Here is a 21,198-nt window from a genome sequence, read left to right as displayed (position 1 = left end):
GAGAGAGAGAGAGAGAGAGAGAGAAAGGGAGAGAGAGAGAGAAAGAGAGAGAGAGAGACAGAGAGAGAAAAAGAGAGAGAGACTGAGAGGGAGAGAGAGTCTGAGAGGGAGAGAGAGGAAGAGAGAGAGACTGAGAGGGAGAGAGAAAGAGACTGAGAGGGAGAGAGAGAGAGACTGAGAGGGAGAGAGAGACTGAGAGGGAGAGAGAATAAAGAAGTTGGGTGGGTAGGCAGATGTATAAAATCTTCGAGAAGTTAGAGAAAGGAAAGATTATGATTAAAATATTCTGTATGAAATTGTTTAATAAAAAATAATTGAGAAAATTCTCACTACTGTGTCTAAAAGAAGTACATATTATCAGAATTCAAAATTGAGATAATAAAATTAAAAAAAACTAGAATCAGTGTGTCAATATGTATGATAGGATTCTTTCTGGATACTTTTTGAAAAAAGAAACAAGATATTAACCTGTTATTCTAGGTTTCTATATCCAACATGTTCATAGAGTTTATACTGAAAATCCAAGACCTAATGAGCACAGTAATATTCTTATAAAACATCTGAATTCATTTGCAGAATTTTGTGCTTACACTATGTCAAATGCCCAAATATTTCCTGATCATAAGACTGATAGATCAATGTGAATCAAACACAACACTCAGTAAAATTTTTAAAATGCTTAATAAGATCTCAGTTTTGAAATTTTATTTTTCCGTTCCTCTTATCGAGTATTCAGGTAAAAATTTGTAATACTACATGTTAGAGTTCCGTTTTGTAACATCACTCCCTCAGCACAAAGATGTAAAAATGAAATCTTTAAAATGTAATAAAGTACTAACTTCAAAGAAGTTATTAGCATGGGTCCTAACTCAGTATGAAAAGCGCCCTGTTAAGGACACAACACAAACACCACCAAACACACACACATACACATATGGGGGGGGGGGACAATGTGTGTCACAAGAAGAAAATGGTGTGTGCATCTTCCAGCACCTGTCAGCCTAGGAACACAACAGGCACTGCCAGCCAAGAGTAAAACAGCATACTCCCTTCCAAGACTTGAAAAAAGGTAATTCTACTAGCACCTTCTTTTCTAGCCTTTAGAACTGTGAGAAAATAAATTTCTTTTGTAAACCACCCAGTTTAATGTACAATGTTAGAACAGTCCTTGAAAACTGACACAGAGCCCGAAGATGACATGTCTGACATATAAAATAAATTCACTGTGGCCTCAACTTTCTTTCCAGAGAACTTATTTCACCTTGGGAAATCAGATTTATAGGATCACAGCATGCTAGACTATGGTATTGTGAACACCAATGCTTTTATTGCATAACTTTTATTTTAACATTTAAAGGGATTAATAAAATTAATAGATATTTATTGAATGCAAGCCTTCCTTTACAGAATATAAAACATTTAGCAGTCAGAGAGATGTATTTCCTTGTGTAGCATGTCAAGGAGAAATATTTATAGGAGTGAAGTTTCTGGGGGTATATTTAAAAGAGGTATTTTTATTTTTAGAACCTCATCTTTGTAACTACCAGCATAGTCTGGGAATAATAAAATTATTTTCTTCCATGGCATGAGAACAGAGGAATGCCATAATACCAGGGAGGCTAAAAGAGGAGTGCATCATAATATTTAAGTCACTCTTTTCTGTTAACCTAGACTTCAGTTGGGTCCCCATATGTTTAGTTACCTATGTTTGTTACCTCTCCACCTTCTACTCTCTCTACTCAAAGTACCCAACTAAGGAAAGCAGTTTATTTGGGAGCATGCCATCTGGACCTTTGGGGCTCTACAGCTTTTAGCACATGAGGTTCATGACAGGTTTTGAGAGCACTGGTACATCCTGCTATGGGAGTAGTGAGACTCTACTAACACCCTGATGTATTTAGTTCAAGATGTAAAGGTGGGATTCCACAGATTAAACCTATGGTTCTCACCAAAGGCTAAAATTCAACGGTGTTTACCTGTCCTTGAACTCAGAATTCCCAGATTCTCTAAGTAGCACTTATGGATAGTCCATCATAGTAATGGATATGGCTGACCAATGCACCAACAGATGTACCTTAATGTTCTTTCTATGAACACCATACATCCCCACTTAGAAAGAGAAAAGCAAACCATTGATGGTTGCTAGGGAGAAAAAGTCAGTTTTCATCAGAGATGTGGCCCCTGAGAGGCTGCCCACGTGGCAGTAGATGGCCTTACACGCATGCACATATAAACAGTGCTAAGTTTGCTCAGTCATTTTCAAAACAGAGAAAGGTAAGATAGAAATGTACTAGTGAAGGAATGGAAGAGGGAATAGAGGGCAGGAGAGCAGATTTGATCAAAACACATTATACACATATAATAAATGTATTTGTAGAAATGTTTAAATAATAAATGAATAAAAAGTATTGAAGCTTCTATATGAAAGAAAAGATAAAGCAATGCCATCATGTTGTTTTAAGAGATTTTAAGCTTCCCTTTGAGATTTTTAGCATTCTAGAAAAAAAAATCAAATATGCAATTTTACCTTATTTCAGTATAAATTTATAGAAGAGCATAAATAGTTATTTTACCAATGCTATATCAGTAACTAAGACAAAGTCTATACTTACACAATATATATGTGTATAGTACTTATAATGTTAAAAGCTAAGTCTAAGAAAATTATATCTTTAATTAAGAAATATGAATCCTATATTATGCAGCCATGGGTAGAGTGCGTTGGCTATGAATTCAAACTACTTATTTTCATATATGTAAACTTTGTGAAAATTAATACACCGTGATAAAATGGGTAGTCTTGATTTATCTACCACTCATAATTACATCATTACTCTTATTATTTCTCATTAAAAAACTCCTTATTGTTTTGCATGCTGGAAAACAATTTCTGATCTACTTTAAGTATATAAGACAGTATCAGACCATGCCAAAATTTTCAGAATTGATTTCCTTCACTCTTTTACAGCATTTGATCCATTGGCCTTTATTAAATATAGATAAAGGTCACAAATCTTTTACCTGTGGATTGGTAACAGTTCTGAAATTTGATAAGTACTAGGTTAAGGGTATGAATGATTTTATACCTGGTAAGGAATTGTTTTCTGCTGAATGATGGCATCTCTTAATGTGTCCTCACATGGTAGAAGAGTCTGGAGATTCCTCATTCAGCTATTTTATAAGTGAAATCATCTATATACCTAATTATTTCCTTCAAAGATCAGCAATGATATCATCACACTGAAGAATATTGTTTGTTTGGTTGTTTAGACCCTACACAATCTGAAATTTACTATGACACTTATTATGTAAATGTTTCACCCTACACAGTCTGAAATTTACTACTGACACTGACTATGTAAATCAAGCTTACATCAAAGTCATCTTGAACTTGGGATTTCCCTGACTCTGTTTAAAATGCCTGGATTACAGATGTGTGCTATCACACATCACACCTGGCTGAGAATTGTGTTTAGTATGAGTTTTTGAAATACACATTTAGTAGAAAGTCAATAGGATAAGCAAGTTTCACATGCCACATGTAGTTAGCAGAAGCCCAGTATAAGGGCAGGCAATACATCCATGGTCGTAGTCTGATTCTCTGTTCTGAATCCTTTACACTCACTGAGTATACTAGGAAAGAACTGTATAAAAGATATACAGAAATATACATCTATTAGACAAAGCAAAACCTATCAGAATCATGTGTACATATATGTTTGTTTATTTTTCACTTTCACGTTTTTGGTCATTTATTCTCAATACACTGATAGAACTCAGATGTGATGCATACAAAACAACTATATTATCAAATGCTATAATTAATATAATCTAATTATAAAAATTAATTATTATAATCAAATTAATATTAAGCCATATAGAAGGAACAAACAATAAAGAAGTCAAGGCTTCTGGACGCTCTATAGAGGAAAAGATGAAAAATTTCAGTTTCCTATTTAATAGATTTCACTGAAATGAAAATAATAATGCATGAAGCTCTGTAGTTAACTAAAGAGATAGAGGTCAAATGTTATACAAATGACACACTCTGCAGGAATCAAAAAATCATGAGGGACCTTAAAGTCCCATCATCATTACTTTCAGATACAAGTTCAGAAATGCTTTGTGTGAGCAGATTTATTGAAGGACTTGTGCAGCTGTTGCCTGGGAGGATTCAAACATTCCACCTTGCAAAGCAGTTACTCTGAAATTTGAGAGCTATGTCTCTGGGCATGCTATTTCTTAAATCCACAGCCCTCTGAATTGAAACCCCACAGTTTTTCTTACCTGATTCTGACCATCTTTCTTCACGAGCACTCTGCACACACTAGGCCACGACTTTACACAGTGAATGCTTATGCACTCATTTCACAGCACATCTCCTTATGCCACATTTGAAGAAATGGTCATTCTAGATAAATACGCAGATTTTAAACACCCTAGTTGTATATCATTTTGCTGACATACAACTTGAACTACAGCATTTTGCAATATGATTTAGTGTGGATCTTGTGCTGTGGCAATGGCAAGGTTTTAGTTTCAAACTCTGATCCTAAGATATTCTATAGAAGGTGCTGAATTAGTTTTTACGACTAAATTTCAAACCAAAGATATGTATGGTTGCTGATTTAAGGACCATGGGAAGCCGCTTTCACTGCCTTTGCAGTCACTTGCATAAATATTCTAATCCTCTGATATTTCTTCTTTTCACTTTGGGGACAATAAGAAATTAATTATCTCATGTCTTTCTCCAAAAATATGAGTTATGAATAGTATACCTTCAAATGTGCAAAGAAATTAAACCATACAGAGTTCTTTGTTCTTAATGGTAATCTATGGTCATTGGAGCTAAAGAGCTTTTACATGCCCTCTTCACAGCTCCCAGTAATTAGATCCTCTCATTAGAACATGATCTATTCATCACTTTCAATGTACAGATAATGAGATGATTGATGTCTTTGTCACTGGCTACATGATATAGAAAGATTATATATGACTTTTTAATAATTGAACAGAAAAAGACTGTCTATATTTCTTCCACAGTCATGTGTTTCTTCTGTTCTTTCGGTATACTTATTTTTCTGAATTGGTTTGGAGAATTTGTTTCATTAACTCTCTGGTTCAGGCACTGTTGAGGACATCAGTTAAATAGAATTAGTTATATGATTTTGCTCTTATCTATGAATTGAGAAAATAAGACACAATTTTAGCAATTTCAAACTGTTTTTGATGCTTAAAATGTTATATAATCTGATTATATATATAAATATATCCATGAGATACTTACATTAATATTTTATAAATTATATAAAAGATGTACAACAATATATCCCATATGTACAATTTCCATATTGTTGGTGTAATTTAGCAAAAAAAATAAATAACCTGAAGTTATTAAGCTTGTTTTGTGTTAATCTATTAACATAATTAGCTATTTTTTTAAATTAGGGTTAAGCTTGTCGTCTGTAATTAAGTTTTTTAGCAGTCCGAAAATGATAGGATACAAAGAAAATAAATACTTTATCACTCTAATCTTCTGGTTCAAGGTGTCCTGGGGACCATCCCTTTCAGATTGTTGAAATAAATTTCCACAAGCTACTTTATTTTATTTTATTTTTTTTTTAATGCTTCAAACAAGCCTCATCGTAATGAAGATTAGCAGGCAAGGAAGAGCAAAGCTACCTCCCTGTGATTAACAGCTCCAGTCTTGAGGAAGTCTGAAGCCATACTTTCACCGAGATACTCGTCCCTCTTTCCCCTTCATTTTAAGTTGGCACTGGGACTCCAGAGCCCCAGGTACAAAGGCCCAGTGGTTTTGTTGTTAATGTCCTCCAACTTTCTCCTTTGACATTTGCCATTTCTCAGGCAAAGGTGGTTCATGTTGTTTGAGATGAAGCTACCAGTCACCTGCAGCATTTCCTCCGCAGCTCCCAGCAGAGAGTGCCTCGACCCAAGGCAAGCACTATTTTGTGAGGCAGAATTGGATTTTCTTCGGAGGCTTCTCTTTACCACTGACTAATAGGTGGTGATCATAGCTACTCCGCAAGTTCATGCAAGAGGACCACAAGCTCAAGACCCAATGGAGCTCTCTAGTGAGGATATTTCTCAATTTCTAAAGGGAACTAGAAATATAGGTCAGTGTCAGATGATTTTTACTAGCCTATTCATAAAATAATAAAGTGAGAGTAAGGATCCTAAAACAGTATAGACATTGGTGATCATTTTAAAGGGGAGATCAGCTTTAACGATAATTTTAAAGTTTGTGATCAGCTCTTCAGGAACTGAGGGTTCTTCACAAGAAAACCTACAAACCGAAAGAAACTCTTATCTTAAGGATACCGTCACATTAAGCTCAAAGGTTTGTAGCTCAGTTTTGTAATCAGAGTGAGTGGAGGAAACCTGCAGCTTAGGTGAATGTTTCTTACATAAGCTATGGTCTATAAGTAGATGAAAGGAAACATCAAGGACGAACAGATGCTAAGTGAACACTATGCGCTGTCCCTGCTTCTCAAATGTGAGTAATGTTCCTTGAAGTCTACGGTGAAGTCACTGTTTAATGATACATTCAGCAGTAATCGATATTTTAGCCTTGGACAGTTGTGACACCAATATGGTTACTTAAATGTGAAACAGTGACCCATATTGAGCCATGGACTTTTCTTACATTGAAGTAGAGATGATAGTAATAAAATGTATAGTGCTTACAGTATTAATCAAACGAGAAAAATAAAACAAGAAATCATGGTTCTGTTGTACATTTATTATATAGAGTATTACATTAACATTTTAAAGATGAAGAACATACGACTTACTTTCAATTCTAGAAGTATACAGAAATCTGAAATGAACTATTTTATTACATGTTTTCTTTATTTACATTGTAAATTTTATCCCCTTCAAACCCCCTCCCATCCCATTCCCCCTCTCCCTGCTCACTAACCCACCCACGCCTGCTTCCCTGTCCTGGCATATCCCTACACTGGAGCATCAAGTCTTCAAGAGACCAAGGGCCTCTCCTCTCATTGATGTCCCACAAGGCCATCCTCTGCTACATATGTGTCTGAAGCCAGGGGTCCCTCCATGTATACTCTTTGGTTGGTGGTTTAGACCCTGGGAGCTCTGGGGGTACTGGTTGGTTCATGTTGTTGTTCCTTCTACCGGGCTGCAAATCCTTTCAGCTCTTTGGGTTCTTTCTCTAGCTCCTCCATTGGGGACTTTGTGTTCAGTGCAATGGATAGCTGTGAGCATCCACTTCTGTATTAGTCAGGCACTGGTAGAGCCCCTCAGGAGTCAGCTATATCAGGCTCCTGTCAGTAAGTACTTGTTGGAATCCACAATAGTGTATAGGTTGGGTAACTGTATATGGGATGGATCCCTAGGTGGGGCAGTCACTGGATGGATGGACTTTCCTTCAGTTTCTGTCCCAAACTTTGTCTCTGTATTTCCTACCATGGGTATTTTGATCTCCCTTCTAAGAAGGACCAAAGTATCTGCACTGTGGTCTTCCTTATTCTTGAGCTTCATGTGGTCTATGAATTGTATCTTTGGTATTTCAAACTTTTGGACTAATATCCACTTACCAGTGAGTGCATGCCATGTGTATTGTTTTGTGATTGGATTACCTGACTCAGGATGATATTTTCTAGTTCCATCCATTTGCCTAAGAACTTCATGAATTCATCATTTTTAATAGCTAAGTAGTACTCCATTGTGTAAATGTACTTTACATAATTATTAAAAATTAAAATTACATTGTTATTAAAAATTAAAATTATATTGTCTAAATGTACATTTTCTGTATCCATTCCTCTGTTGAAGGAAATCTGGGTTGTTTCCAGTTTCTGGCTATTATAAATAAAGCTACTATGAACGTAGAGTATGTGTCCTTATTGCATGTTGGAGCATCTTCTGAGTATATGCCCAGGAGTGGTATAGCTGTGTCCTCTGGTAGTACTATGTCCAATTTCCTGAGGAACCCCCAGACTGATTTCCATTGTAGTTATACCATCTTGCAATCCCACCAGCAATGGAGGAGTGTTTATCTTTCTCCATATCCTTACCAGCATCTGTTGTCACCTGAGTATTTGATCTTAGCCATTCTGACTGATGTGAGATGGAATCTCAGGGTTGTTTTGATCTGCATTTCCCTGAGGACTAAGGATGTTGAACATTTCTTTTAGGTGGTTCTCAGCCATTCGGTATTCCTCAGTTGAGAATTCTTTGTTTAGCTCTGTACCCCATTATTTTAATAGGGTTACTTGATTCTTTGTAGTCTGACTTCTTGAGTTCTTTGTATATATTGGATATTAGCCCTCTATTGGATATAGGGTTGGTAAAGATCATTTCCTACTCTGTTGGTGAACTATTTTTTAAAAGAAGAAATTATGATGACTTCACAACTCAATTAGTAAGTTAGCAATGGGAATAAGCCAGCTTTAACCTGCCAAAGACAACAAGATGGTAAATTACTTGACACACAGGCATCAGGACTGGAGTTCAGAAAAGTGAAGAGTAAAAGTGATGTAAATATTTTTTTCATTAAGAATGTGTAAAAATAAAATATCAAACAAAAATTTAGATGTGTGCTATTGTTCTAATAACTATTTCAGTAAAATAGTATTGAAGTATGTTTAAGATAAGAGTACATTGTCACCAAAGAGCATAGTTATTAAATTATAGGCATGAAAATAATAATCATTCAACATACATACATACATATATATGTACACATATGAGTACTTCTTAATCTTAATACATATTAGCTGTATTATCCTCATTAAAGTTATGTTTAATTATCTCCTTCAAGTAATAATATGAATTATTGTCACTAATAATGTTGCCAATGGTAGCCATTAATACACCTTTACTGAGCTCACAAGATGACTGAATAATGTACACAACACTAAATTAGACTTTTCTCTGATGTCTTTCTAAATTCCAGAGCCAGACCCAATACAAACATGAAGAAATAAGGTTAATGCATTCAGGAATGTTTGAGTGACCCCTGTTATTTAAGAGAAATTTGTAACATTATAAATTGCTTAACCCAGTTCCTCACTATTTCAAAATAATACTCCAAATTACCACAGGAACTCAAGTGTACCTGTGAAAGCTTTATGTCAATAAGCACCAGGATATATGTATTCATCATTAAAGAACTGGTGAGGAAGAAGTAAAAGGAGTCTTACACTAGCTATTGAGCAGCTCACTATTGAACAAGTGCAAGCCATTCATAGAAAGCTTGGGAGAAATGAAATGTCTGACTTTTGCATACCAGAGAACAGCTCCAACTAAGGAGCTGTTAATTTCAAACACAAATCTAAGAAGTTATTAGTTATTAGGTCCTTGAAGTTTTCTCTTTATCCTCCACTATATAATTTGGTCTAATATCATTCAGAGTATTTATGTATGCAGGAAGTGTATACACAGATGTATACATTATCAATCATCTTAGTACCTTGAACTTTACAATTATGTATTAAAATCAAGAATTAATCTTTTCAAACTGAAGATTATTGGCTAATAACTGCATTATTTCCAAGCCTCCATTCCATTGATGACTCAACAATTAATTATATACCAAGACTGCTGCTAGAGTTTAATAAGGTAAGACATTTTAGCTTCCTCTAAATGTGTATCCTAGAGCATGTGCTAAAATCCTACTCTCTAGATGTTCAGAAATACAAAACAAACTAAAGATCATTTAACACCTCAAAGTAGATAGGGAAAGCTTTTACTAAGCAAATACTACAGCAAAATATTCTTTTTATCTTTTCGAAATTACTCATTTTCCTGAAAGTCTCCTTAAATCTTATTAATACATAAGGTCATGTAACAGAATCTGAAAGTTGTATTGATGTTTTTAAAATTAACTGAAGCTAACTAAAGAACTATTTCCTGATATGGAAAGTTTACAAATAGCATGATGGTAGTCATTAATTTAGGCCAATTGATCCTAACACTACCCCTGACAATATCACATATTCCTAAGAAAGTAAAACCAAGAAATCATGAGACTAAATGATATGTGGAAGATTATTCAACAAGAGTTAGGTTTCACAGGACCAAGGGCCTCTCCTCCCATTGATGACTGACTAGGCTATGCTCTGCCACATATGCAGCTGGAGCCATGAGTCCCACCATGTGTACTCTTGGGTTGGTGGTTTAGCCCCTGGGAGCTCTGAGGGTAGTAGTTCATATTGTTGTTCTTCCTAAGGGGCTGCAAACCCTTCAGCTCCTTGAGTCAGGAAGCTGGAGAGGGTGGATTGGTGAGTAGGGGGAGGGGGGAAGGGAACAGTTTTTTTTTTTTTTTCTGGAGGGGGAACTGGGAAAGTTGGTATGATTTGAAATGTAAATAAAGGAAATATATAATAAAAGTAATTATCACCATAAAAAAAAAAGAGTTAGGTTTTACTCAAGTTGCGGGCCAGAAGCTTTTTATCCAATTGCATTATTATTTTTTTTTATTTATTTTGGATATTTTCTTTATTTACATGCGAATTTCTCCTTTCCCAGTTTCCCCTCCAAAAAACAAAAAAACAAACAAAAACAAACCCCTGTTGCCTCCCCCCTCCCCATGCCTGCCACCCCGCCCTTCTCCCATTTTCTGGCCCCGGCATTCCCCTACACTGGGACATAGAACCTTCACAGGGCCGAGGTCCTCTCCTCCCACTGATGATCGATTTTGCAATCCTCTACCATACACATGCTGCTTGAACAATCAGACCCCTCTATGTGCAGTCCTTGGTTGGTGGTTGAGACCCTGGGAGTTCCGAGGGTACTAGTTAGTTCATGTTGTTGTTCATCCTAAGGGGCTACAAACCCCTAAGCTCCATTGGTCTTTTCTCTATTTCCTTCAAATACACTGGTTAGAAATAACTGGAAATACTGTTAATGATATGATATGGGTCTTCATGGATATATGCCTTTGCTGTGTTCAGAATATATACCCAAAATTTGAACAAACCTCTTTCTTTTATATAACAGTAGCTACATATAATTTCAAGCAGATGAAGTTAACCAATTTTAATATCTGATTACAGTTATTGGAATTGAAAATTACGTTTAAACATGCATGAAGAGAAAAATCCATCAGCAATTTTGTAACCACTAGAAAATGCTTCAGTTTATTGGAATATACACATGAAAATTCTTGATGAAGCTCTGTTGTACATCACAGTAAGAGTCAGTCAGGTAAGCAGACAACAATGTTCACAATTTTATTTAGTTAGCTACAAATACTTTCAACAGATACACAGTGAACTGTGATATGAATCTATATTTTATTATTATAATATCATACATGATCTTCTGAGAGCCTATTTAGAGATTTGCATGGAAACACAGCTACTTTTATACCTGTAAGACTAATTTGAGGTGGATCCACACACAGCAGATAAGGAGGATAGGACATCTATGTGTCCAGCTGAATCAATCAAAACAAACATGGTGGTTAACTCAGTGACAGGTATAATACCTAGATCACTCTCACATACGATGATTATCTCTATAGTAACACATGATTTACCATCTCTATTCTTTATGTTAGGTAACTGTTAATAATTAGTGCTAAAATTGCAGGAAAATATGTACAAATTCTTTGTTTATTATGTATCTGAACAATGATATATACTTTATATTAATTATATCACTTAATATCATTAATCCCATGTTTTGAAACCAATCTTATTTTTATTAAATTAAAGCAGAGTATGAGAAAATTCAAGTAATAAAGTCAAAAATGTAGAAGTCAGGGAAATTGAATTTAAATGATGATTTATCATTCTTCTAACAGTTCTCAGAGACACTTTTAAAAATTATTGAATATGTTCAGTATGCTAATGCTTCTACAAGGCTCTTTCTATGTCTTAGCCAATATAAACCCTTGAAGCTACTATATACTGTATATATACAGTAAGTAAGCTTTATCTCAGACTGTCATGTATAAATGAAATCTCTGAGTTATGTCTAAAGACAGTTAACATCCATATGGAGTTACTATTGTGAAAACTGGAGAATTTGTGACTTCTTTACATAATGAGTAAATGAATATGATGAAAGTAAAAGTAGAAACTATTGTATTATTCACTGTGATAGTACTTAGCTATCTGTGACAATAGATGAACTGAAATGCCCAGTGGGCATCAAAATATTCTATAAGGAAAATGCACACAGAAGTTCCAAAACTCAAAAATATGAAAATCTTTTAATGATTACTTTTATTGATTGATTTCAAAATAGTAACATATTTAATATCCCTTCAACAACTTTGTATGGATCTATGTTAAAATAGTAACAGTTTAGGTAGTAGGTTAAATGAAATGCAATATAAATATTATTTATTTTAGAAGGTTATTTTTCTTAGAATATCTAGCTCTCTGGCTCATGTCTTTATAGAAAAGCTCTGGACTGAACTCCTACTGGTCTAGGAAAGTTGATAGAAATGAACAAAATAATAAAGGACAGAATAAAATTAATAATCTTCACTGACAATTTCAAAATTATGAAAAGCAAGACTAATTTTAGTTGATCCAATTATTTCTCTATGGTTCACATAAGACATTCAACTGATTTTTTATTTCAGATTAAGTGTGGGAAAACCTTGATATTAGAAGCATTCTATATACAAGAATTTATAGCATCCATCCTACAAGGTACCAAATTTCAGCAATGTAAGGGCATTTCATTTACTATATTTTATTGTTCTGTTTAAAATAATGATTTTAAAAATATATTACTTATATTTGCACTAAAATAATAAATAAAAATATTTTCCATGTATTTTAATTTTCATTAACTTTACAGTTATTTGTTCTATTATTTTTATAGCTTATTTTTCTGCCATTTAAAGTGGAAATCAGCTTAATAAAAATCCAGGAAATTGTATGGTCTTTGGACAAATTTCAATACTTTAAAACTATTAGTATTTTTAAAAGAGGTCTGAAAAAATATTAAATCAACTTAAAATACTTGGCTAGGGAAGTCACAGACCCTAGGGGAAACCTATTGATTTTCATTTTCTTTTCTTTTCTTTTCTTTTCTTTTCTTTTTTTTTTAGCAGAAATATTGCTGAAAAAATTGGTTTTTTATGACTTTTTGAAATTATTAGATCATGAATACACCTCAGAACTATAACAATTATTTATATGTACAGATACTGAAAAAAAAAGAAAAGAAAAAGTTCATTATATCTACATGGGAGAGTAAAAAGATGTTAGTAATTTTATGTGTATGAGTCTTTTGCCTGCATGTAAGTCTGTGTACCACATGCATTCCTGGTACCTGTGGGGCCAGGTCCCCTGGATCTGGAGTTATAGACAGCCGTGTTCCAGTATGTGGGGGCTGGGAAGCAAACAAGAGTCCTCTGGTAAGATAGCCAGTGGTTTTTTTTTTTTTCAGTTATTAAAAACAATGAATTTATGAAATTCTTAGGTAAATGGATGGATCTGGAGAATATCATCCTGAGTGAGGTAACCCAATCACAAAAGAACACACATGGTATGCACTCTCTGATAAGTGGTTATTAGCCCAGAAGTTTGGAATACAGGAAGAACAACCCACAAATCACAAGAAACTCAAGAAGAAGGAAGACTAAAATGTGGACATTTCATTCCTTCTTAAAAGGGGGAACAAAATACCCACAGAAGGAGTTGCAGAGACTAACTATGGAGCAGAGACTGAAGGAAGAACAAGCCAGCCTGATAAAGCTATCTCCTGAGAGGCTCTGACAGTACCTGACTAATACAGATGTAGAGGCTCACAGCCATCCATTGGACTGAGTACAGGGTCCCCAATGAAGGAGTTAGAGAAAAGACCGAAGGAGCTGAAGGGTTTGCTGCCTCTTAGGATGAACAACAATATGAACTAACTAGTACTCTCAGAGCTCCCAGGGTCTCAACTACCAACCAAGGACTATACATGGCAGCATGTGTATAGTAGAGGATAGCAAATTGATTATCAATGGGAGGAGAGGCCCTCGGCCCTGTGAAGGTTCTGTGCCCCGGTGTAGGGGAATGCCAGGGCCTATAAGTGAGAGTAGGCCCAATAAGGGTAGAGTGGCAAGCAGGGGGAGGGGGTAGGCAACAGGGGTTTGTTCTTGTTGTTTTTTGTTTTTGTTTTTGTTTTTGTTCTTTTTTGGGGGAGGAGAAACTGGGAAAGGAGAAATCATATGACATGTAAATAAAGAAAATATCTTAAAAAAAACTATTATCAAAATGATTAAGGATAACCATAAAAAAGATTTTTGTTTTCTAAATAGCAATGTTTTCCAATTGCCTTCTAAATATTTTATGTTTATACCCCCAGATTTTTGCTTCTCCCACTCCTGGTCAAAGAAGCTTCTTATTGCAGAAGGTAGTGGTTAAAGCAAAACTCCATTAACTCCTCAGCCTTATATATGAGACCTTTCAATCGAGTTCCACCCAAAGCTCACAACCATCTCTAAAGAGGAAGCAGAAAGAATGCTCTCCTAGATGGGAAGAATGCTGTGAAACCATGTCCTGCAGACATTGCACGGCCGTGTTTATGTGAAGTGAGCATCTGTGCTTGTTTGAACAGATGAAGTAAAGTTAAAAATTCACGCAATCAGGTCGTTGCCTAGTTAAGGAATATCTAGCAGTCGGTGGCTGAGGGGAGAGTGAAAGTGATTTTCCTTTAGGAGTGTAGCTTCTGGTGTGTTTCTGAATTCAATGTCCTTACACATATGGACTTATTTGACTCAAAGGGTTATATAATATAACATTAAATACATGAATAAAAATTATAAAATGAAAGCGGTAGGTTGACATGTGGGGTTCTGACAGGAGTTGGAGTGGGTTTTAGGGTAAAATTAACTGATAAATTAAATTATTATCTGATAAAATTAAATTAAATTTTAATTTTATTAAATTTTAAATTTAATTTTATTAAATTATTATCTGATAAAATTAAGATATATTTTACTCATGTATGAAACTTTTAAAGAATAAATAAATCTAAAGTTAAAAGCAAATAAACGAAGTTATTATTTCAGTAAAATTACAGCAGCATTCCTATTAAAGATTGAGCTGTTCTTGTAAACTCAGATTAGCCCATAATTGGGCACTCCTACTCTATGCTCTGACCACAAGTTATTTTCTTCTCCTGCCCAGCTGACACAGGCCATCCTTCATTGTCCAACATTCCTCTGTGTGTTTTAATTCTAGACTTCACCACACCTGCCAGGCTGCTACAGAGCTGTCACCGGGCTCATCTGAAAAGCCTGACATTTAGCCTTGCCTCTTCAGCTTCAGTCAATCAACCATTTTAACTTAGTGGATGCACCTTGCAAAAGAGGTGATAGTGTCAAGTCTGACTAGAAGGGAGAGACGGGCCGTTTCCTTCCCTGGAGGAAGTATGTAATTATGCCAAGTGCAACTGTTGCCTTGCTTGTCTGATGGCCTTTCCTTCAGATGTTCTCAGAAAAACCAGAAACCTGTCAGATAACAGCTGTGGGAAGCAGTTGGTGTCACCTCTGGGGAAACACCTGTCAGCTTTTATGTACAGTCCCACGTTCAGTGAAAGAGAAGACAGAAAAGTGGTTGAATTGCAATGAGTAAAAGGAACCAGGGGCTAGAAAGCATACTGACCAGGATTGCCACCTGTGACCACAAACCACCACAGTCTACACTAGTGTGGAGCTCTCCCTGATGTTCCGGGTTAGGCAAGCAAAATGGATTTGTGGAAAGGCCAGATGTTGGTCCCACAGCAACTATAGGAAGAGTTAGCACCTAACTTTATGCCAGGCATTGTCTCAAGCTGTATATATCATCTATCATCTCTTTATGTATACACACACACACACACACACACACACACACACACACACACACACCCCACACTGACAGACGTTACCTGACAAGAAATTCTATAAAGTGGAAACTGTGATTGCCTTCCTTTTATATATATAGGTAAATCATATGGAACCAAGGCTACACAGAAAACAAATATTGGGTCCCCTTCAAGCTGCCTCTAGGGACCATAATCTTGGCCACAGGCATAGCTTCTGTCAGTTCTGTGTCAACCTGAAAGGAATGGGTGCACCTGGAGACATCAGTTTGGGTCACAAAGCAAACACATCTGTCATCCAAATTCAGTCACTAATTTGTCTTGAGTCAAGAAAAACAAAACTTGCTACTATTTTTTCTGAATTCCAGGCATATGTTCTCATGTTATCTGAAATTAAACATAAATACTTCACTGTGAAATTGCATTTTGTTTATGAAAATCAGTATGCATATTTTAAAGTGTCTTTTCTATACTCACAATATTTCCACCTTATTGTTTTGTGTTTATTTCTGGTATTATGTTTGTATTTATTGGATATAGCAAAAATAACATAAATATATGTTATATATTTTTCAACATATATAGTTCATATATATGATCTTGCTCACATTCATTGCCAAAATTAAAAGATTTTAATGAGTGGGATTTTTTTTTAACCAGAAAAGTAGATGATTGGAAAAAGGTGTATCAATTTTTCCTCATAATAAATGATTTTATTATCAAATACTCCTCATAGTAATGTATAGATTAAAATGTGACATTTTCCTTCTTAATATTAATGACTGAATAAACTATTGTAGATGTTCTTGCTGCTTTTCAATTAAGAGAAAGTATGATAGAATAATCAATGATTCTATATACACTATTTCCTTTCTAAAGTTGGAAGGTAATCAAAACTGCAATTGGCTCCAGTTATTAGTTCTCTGAAGCAACAGCCAGACTTAGACAGCTGACATCACTCATCCAGATATTCAGAAAGTAGAGTGAGGGAAAAATATCCCTGCTAACCCCAACCTGATTAGTAGAAAGGTTGTCCCCAAGCTTGAGTCTATGACATCACACGGCTCTTATTGATGCACTTGTCAGTAATGAAAGGGATCTCACCACATCACCAAAATAAATCCAAACAGTAATCTATTGGTGAAACTGTCTACTTCCCACCCAACTCTTCATGAACATCAGTGAGGCAGTCAGATACACAGTAAATTGTTTCCTGGAAATTTTATTCTGAAAGCAAACTAAAGAAGAACAATTGTATTGTATCTAGACGTTATAATAAGGAAGTTAGATGTCAGTGATTTTAAAACTAAACGTTTATTATTCCACATCTTAAGTGTATGTTTGACTCCAAATATGCTTAGTTGTGATTTAGACACAAGTAGTATATATGATGTTTTTAACGGAAGAGTCATTAGTACTTGAATAAATGAAGCAATGCTTCATTTGTTTTATGGAATAAATGGATATACTATCATGAAAGACATTTTCTGGGAGAGCTGTGATTGGGTGGCATGGCGGAGAGGAAGCAGGTACCTTCACTGTCATCCTGGCCTCTGGAGACCCGTTCACTTCAGCCTCTGCTTCTGGCAATCAAAGTGTACAGATGTCACCCACCTGACTTTTGCTACAGATCTGAGCTGCAGGCTCAGATGGGTGCTCTCTAAGATGGGTGACATCTCTAAGATGTCACCCACCTGACTTTTGCTACAGATCTGAGCTGCAGGACCAGATGGGTGCTCTCTAATCTCTAGGGGTTGTTGAATTGCCAAAGAGTTTGGGCCACAAGCTGAAGCTCCCATTCCATGGATCCCTTGGGTGAAAATTGCCAGTTTGTGGATGTGGACACTCTGTTAAACTGGGGTGACTTATATGAAGATGAAGTAAACTCATCAGAATATACAGCTGAGGCATTCCAGGAAGATATCAGCACATCACCTTTTCTTTATTATAATCAGGGCATTAATACAAAAGTGGTTTTTTGGAAAGGAAATGTGACATTACTGAATTCTACAGCCATTGTGAATACCGGCCATGAAAGCCACACAGATAAGAATCCTGTGTCAGAGAGCATCTTCACGCTTGTGGGGCCAGATTTGAAGGATGAACCACAGAAACTCAAAGGTTGCCGAGCTGGTGAAGCAAAACTGACAAAAGGCTTTTACCTAGATGCTTGGTTCATCATTCACACAGTGCAACCTAAGTATAAGAGATGCTATCGCACTGCAGCAGAGAGTTCCCTATAATAGCAGTTACAGAAACGTGCTTCAGCTGGCAAAAGAACCGTCCGTGTCTTCCGTTGGCTTCTTTGTCATCAATTTTGCAAAGCGAGCTCATCCGCTTAGAGGATGCAACACACATTGCTCTTCATACTGTGACGCGGTTCCTAGAGATCCATGGGGAAACCATTGAAAAGGTACTATTTTCTGTCTCAGAACTCGAAGAGGCCAATTACCAAAAGCTGCTACCTCTAAACTTCCCAAGGTCGTTAAAAGAGGAGAGCTGGTCATTGCCGTACCTACCTGCAGATATTGGAACTACAGAAGGCCCGTGGTGCCTGAGCAGGACATTAGGATAAGTGAGAAGAAGCCTGGTGCTTCGGAGGACAACAAAAAAGATGAGGATGAAGGCCAAGGAGTGGATCTGTCTCTCATTGGCTTTCATACTTTTGCTCGAATGGAGTGAGATATGGACAAGCAAAGAAAATTGATCCTCGAGGGACAGCTGTCCGAAGCTGCCCTGCAGAAGCAGCATCAAAGAATTTATAACCACTGGTTATGCCAAGCAAGATCTGAAGACCTGTCTGATACTGCTTCTCTGAAAGCTTTATACCCAGCAGGTGTAGATAACTGTGGCCGCACAGTGATGGTGGTAGTTGGAAGAAACATTCCTGTGACACTGACTGATATGGACAAGGCCCTCTTGTATTTTATCCAGGTAATGGATCACATCACTGTGAAAGAATATGTATCGGTGTATTTTCACACACTTACCAGCGATTACAATCACCTGCACTCTGACTTCCTGAAGAAACTCTACGATGTTGTTGACATCAAACACAAGAGGAATTTGCAGGCTGTTTAGTTCATCCATTCAACCTTCCGTTCAAAGGTCTCAATGTAGGTTTTCACCACCTTTTCTGTCTCAGGCTTGAAGGACGAGCTCCACCACATAGACAGCCTGCAGCAGCTCTTCTCTGCCATGTCACCAGAACTGATAGACTTTCCTCCGTTTGCACTTGAATAGGATGCCAGGGGAAATGGACCTTATTTTGCATTTTATCCTCTGTCACCAGATCTGTGACCTGCTGCCTTTCCAGTGCTTCTTGGTCACAGGATTCCATCTCACCACAACTTGCCACCTACTGGAGTGATATTCATTTCTGCTGTACAGATCCCAGAGAGCTTTTGTCCCCACATCTCTGGTATTTTTTTATTGACTATATATTTTTCTGGCACATAAACAATATATTTTCTGGCACATTAACAATCTAAAACTGGTAGGCTATTCTGAACTGCGTACATTTTAAATTTGTATACTTGTATCAAATGGAAATGCTCATTTTTAGAGCATTAATAGAAACTGGATATCAACTTTTGAGGGTCTTCAGTTTCCTAAACGATGCTGGACTCTGTCACACAGGCCACCACCATTGTTCATAGCATGTCTTACACAGTGCGCATCCTCTTTTTGTATTTAAGTATCTCTCAAAATATGTATGCTGAATGGATCCTTTGTTCCCTCAGATCCTGGCTTCAATGTCATTTACATTTTATAGGGATGATCTGATTATAATATAGAATTGCCCATGACCAAGAATATTGAAATGTGTCTGATCGAAAACTGTAAAAGCCTTCAACAAAGCACAGAATTGGAAAATTGTTGGCCCAAGGTAAGGCTAAGCTGTAAGTGCTTCCTGGAGTGTCTCCTTTGTTCACCTCAACACTGTTCTGATCTCAGACTGTGGGGAACATGAAGACTGTATCTTCAACTGTTTCCTATAATCACGAGTTTATGATCAAAAAAGTACTTGTGCTACCAGCACTCCTAAGTAAAGAACATTATCAAGGACTCCATACCTAACCACACACAAAAAATTCTTCCTCACAGTCCCAAGCAAAATAATAAACCCACCATGCAGGCACTCAAGGAGAAAAGAACAACCAACAATTGAAACACCCAGTGAAAATAACCCAAAGTTTCTGCATTTCAGAGGGGGGTAGTTTATTGATCTGATGAATTATGGTGTAGAGGGTTGAAAATAAGTACATGATGAAAATCTTTATTTTTGATAAAAATCTTGATTTTTATTTTTTTGATAAATAAAATGGAAATATATGTAAGTGTCTTTGTTAAAAGCTAGAAATGTGAAAAATAAACATTACTACCAATGTTAGACATGGAAATCTCGTTAAGTTCCTTTGTTGCAACTTCAGAAACAACTGTAAACCTGGACAATATATGTGGAACGACACTAGGAAGGAGGCAGTGCAAGACTGAAAAAAAAAATGGTGGAAACATGTGCCATCCCTACATTCTACCAAAAGTCGTATCCAGCTCACAAAACCAGCAATATGGGAAACGCCTGGATAGGGTAGGCAGAAATGAGGTGGGAAGCGCATGGATAGGGTAGGCAGAAGTGAGAGGCTCTCTTAGATGGAGATTCAGAATACACACTAGGGAAAACAGAGGCTGAGACAGGTGAAGGGACCAGATGAAGGGAGTAACTTGGTATATCACAGTTAATGTGTCTCTAAGACAAATGTGCAGACAGAAATCATTAAGAATCCTGTTTTTTTTTTTTTTTTTTTTTTTTTTTTTTTTTTAAAGCAAGGAATGTATAATAAAAGTCTAAAAATTACTAGAGTTCAGAGGGGTCTGAAGACATGTGTGTGGCCATTAGACTGAAAGTAAACAGGACATTAAGGAAATAAGAACTATTTTCAGTTGTAACATAAACATAGCTCATTCTGAGAAATTTTACAGGTAATTGTCAAAATAAACTAACTAACAAGCAAGCAAATTACCTCTCAGATTAAATACAAATATGGGTGAAAGGAAGACAAACCCAACAGGATGCAGTGACAGCAACCTAAGTTGATAATGACTAGTTAAAACATTAATCTGACTACCAAGGTCCGGAGAGCATCCTATTGAGCATCACAATCTGTTAAGTAAGGACACATAGATCTAAACGAATACCTGGAGACTGCAAAAGTTGACTTAAAGTAAATGAAAATAATGAAGGAATGAGAAGTACATTGAAACCACTCTGGAAATCAGTTTGGCGGTTCCTCCGGAAATTGGAGATAGTACTACCGGAGGACCCAGTTATACCACTCCTGGGCATATACCCAAAAAATACTGCAACATGTAATAAGGACACATGCTCCACCA

The 21,198-nt window shown here is 36.3% G+C and overlaps 1 protein-coding gene and 1 pseudogene across 5 annotated transcripts in view; one reads left to right on the top strand and one right to left on the bottom strand.

The window, feature by feature from the left end:
* Ralyl (RALY RNA binding protein like) overlaps positions 1-21,198 on the bottom strand; it is a 673,831-nt gene that overhangs the window by 315,056 nt on the left and 337,577 nt on the right. The gene's annotated exons all lie outside the window — the stretch shown is intronic.
* LOC116094945 lies at positions 17,607-19,104 on the top strand (annotated as a pseudogene).

The sequence above is a fragment of the Mastomys coucha genome, unplaced genomic scaffold (assembly GCF_008632895.1).
Source record: "Mastomys coucha isolate ucsf_1 unplaced genomic scaffold, UCSF_Mcou_1 pScaffold17, whole genome shotgun sequence".
Lineage (NCBI taxonomy): Eukaryota > Metazoa > Chordata > Mammalia > Rodentia > Muridae > Mastomys > Mastomys coucha.
The sequence above is the reverse complement of the archived record's forward strand: the minus strand, read 5'-3'. Positions and strand labels throughout refer to the sequence as shown.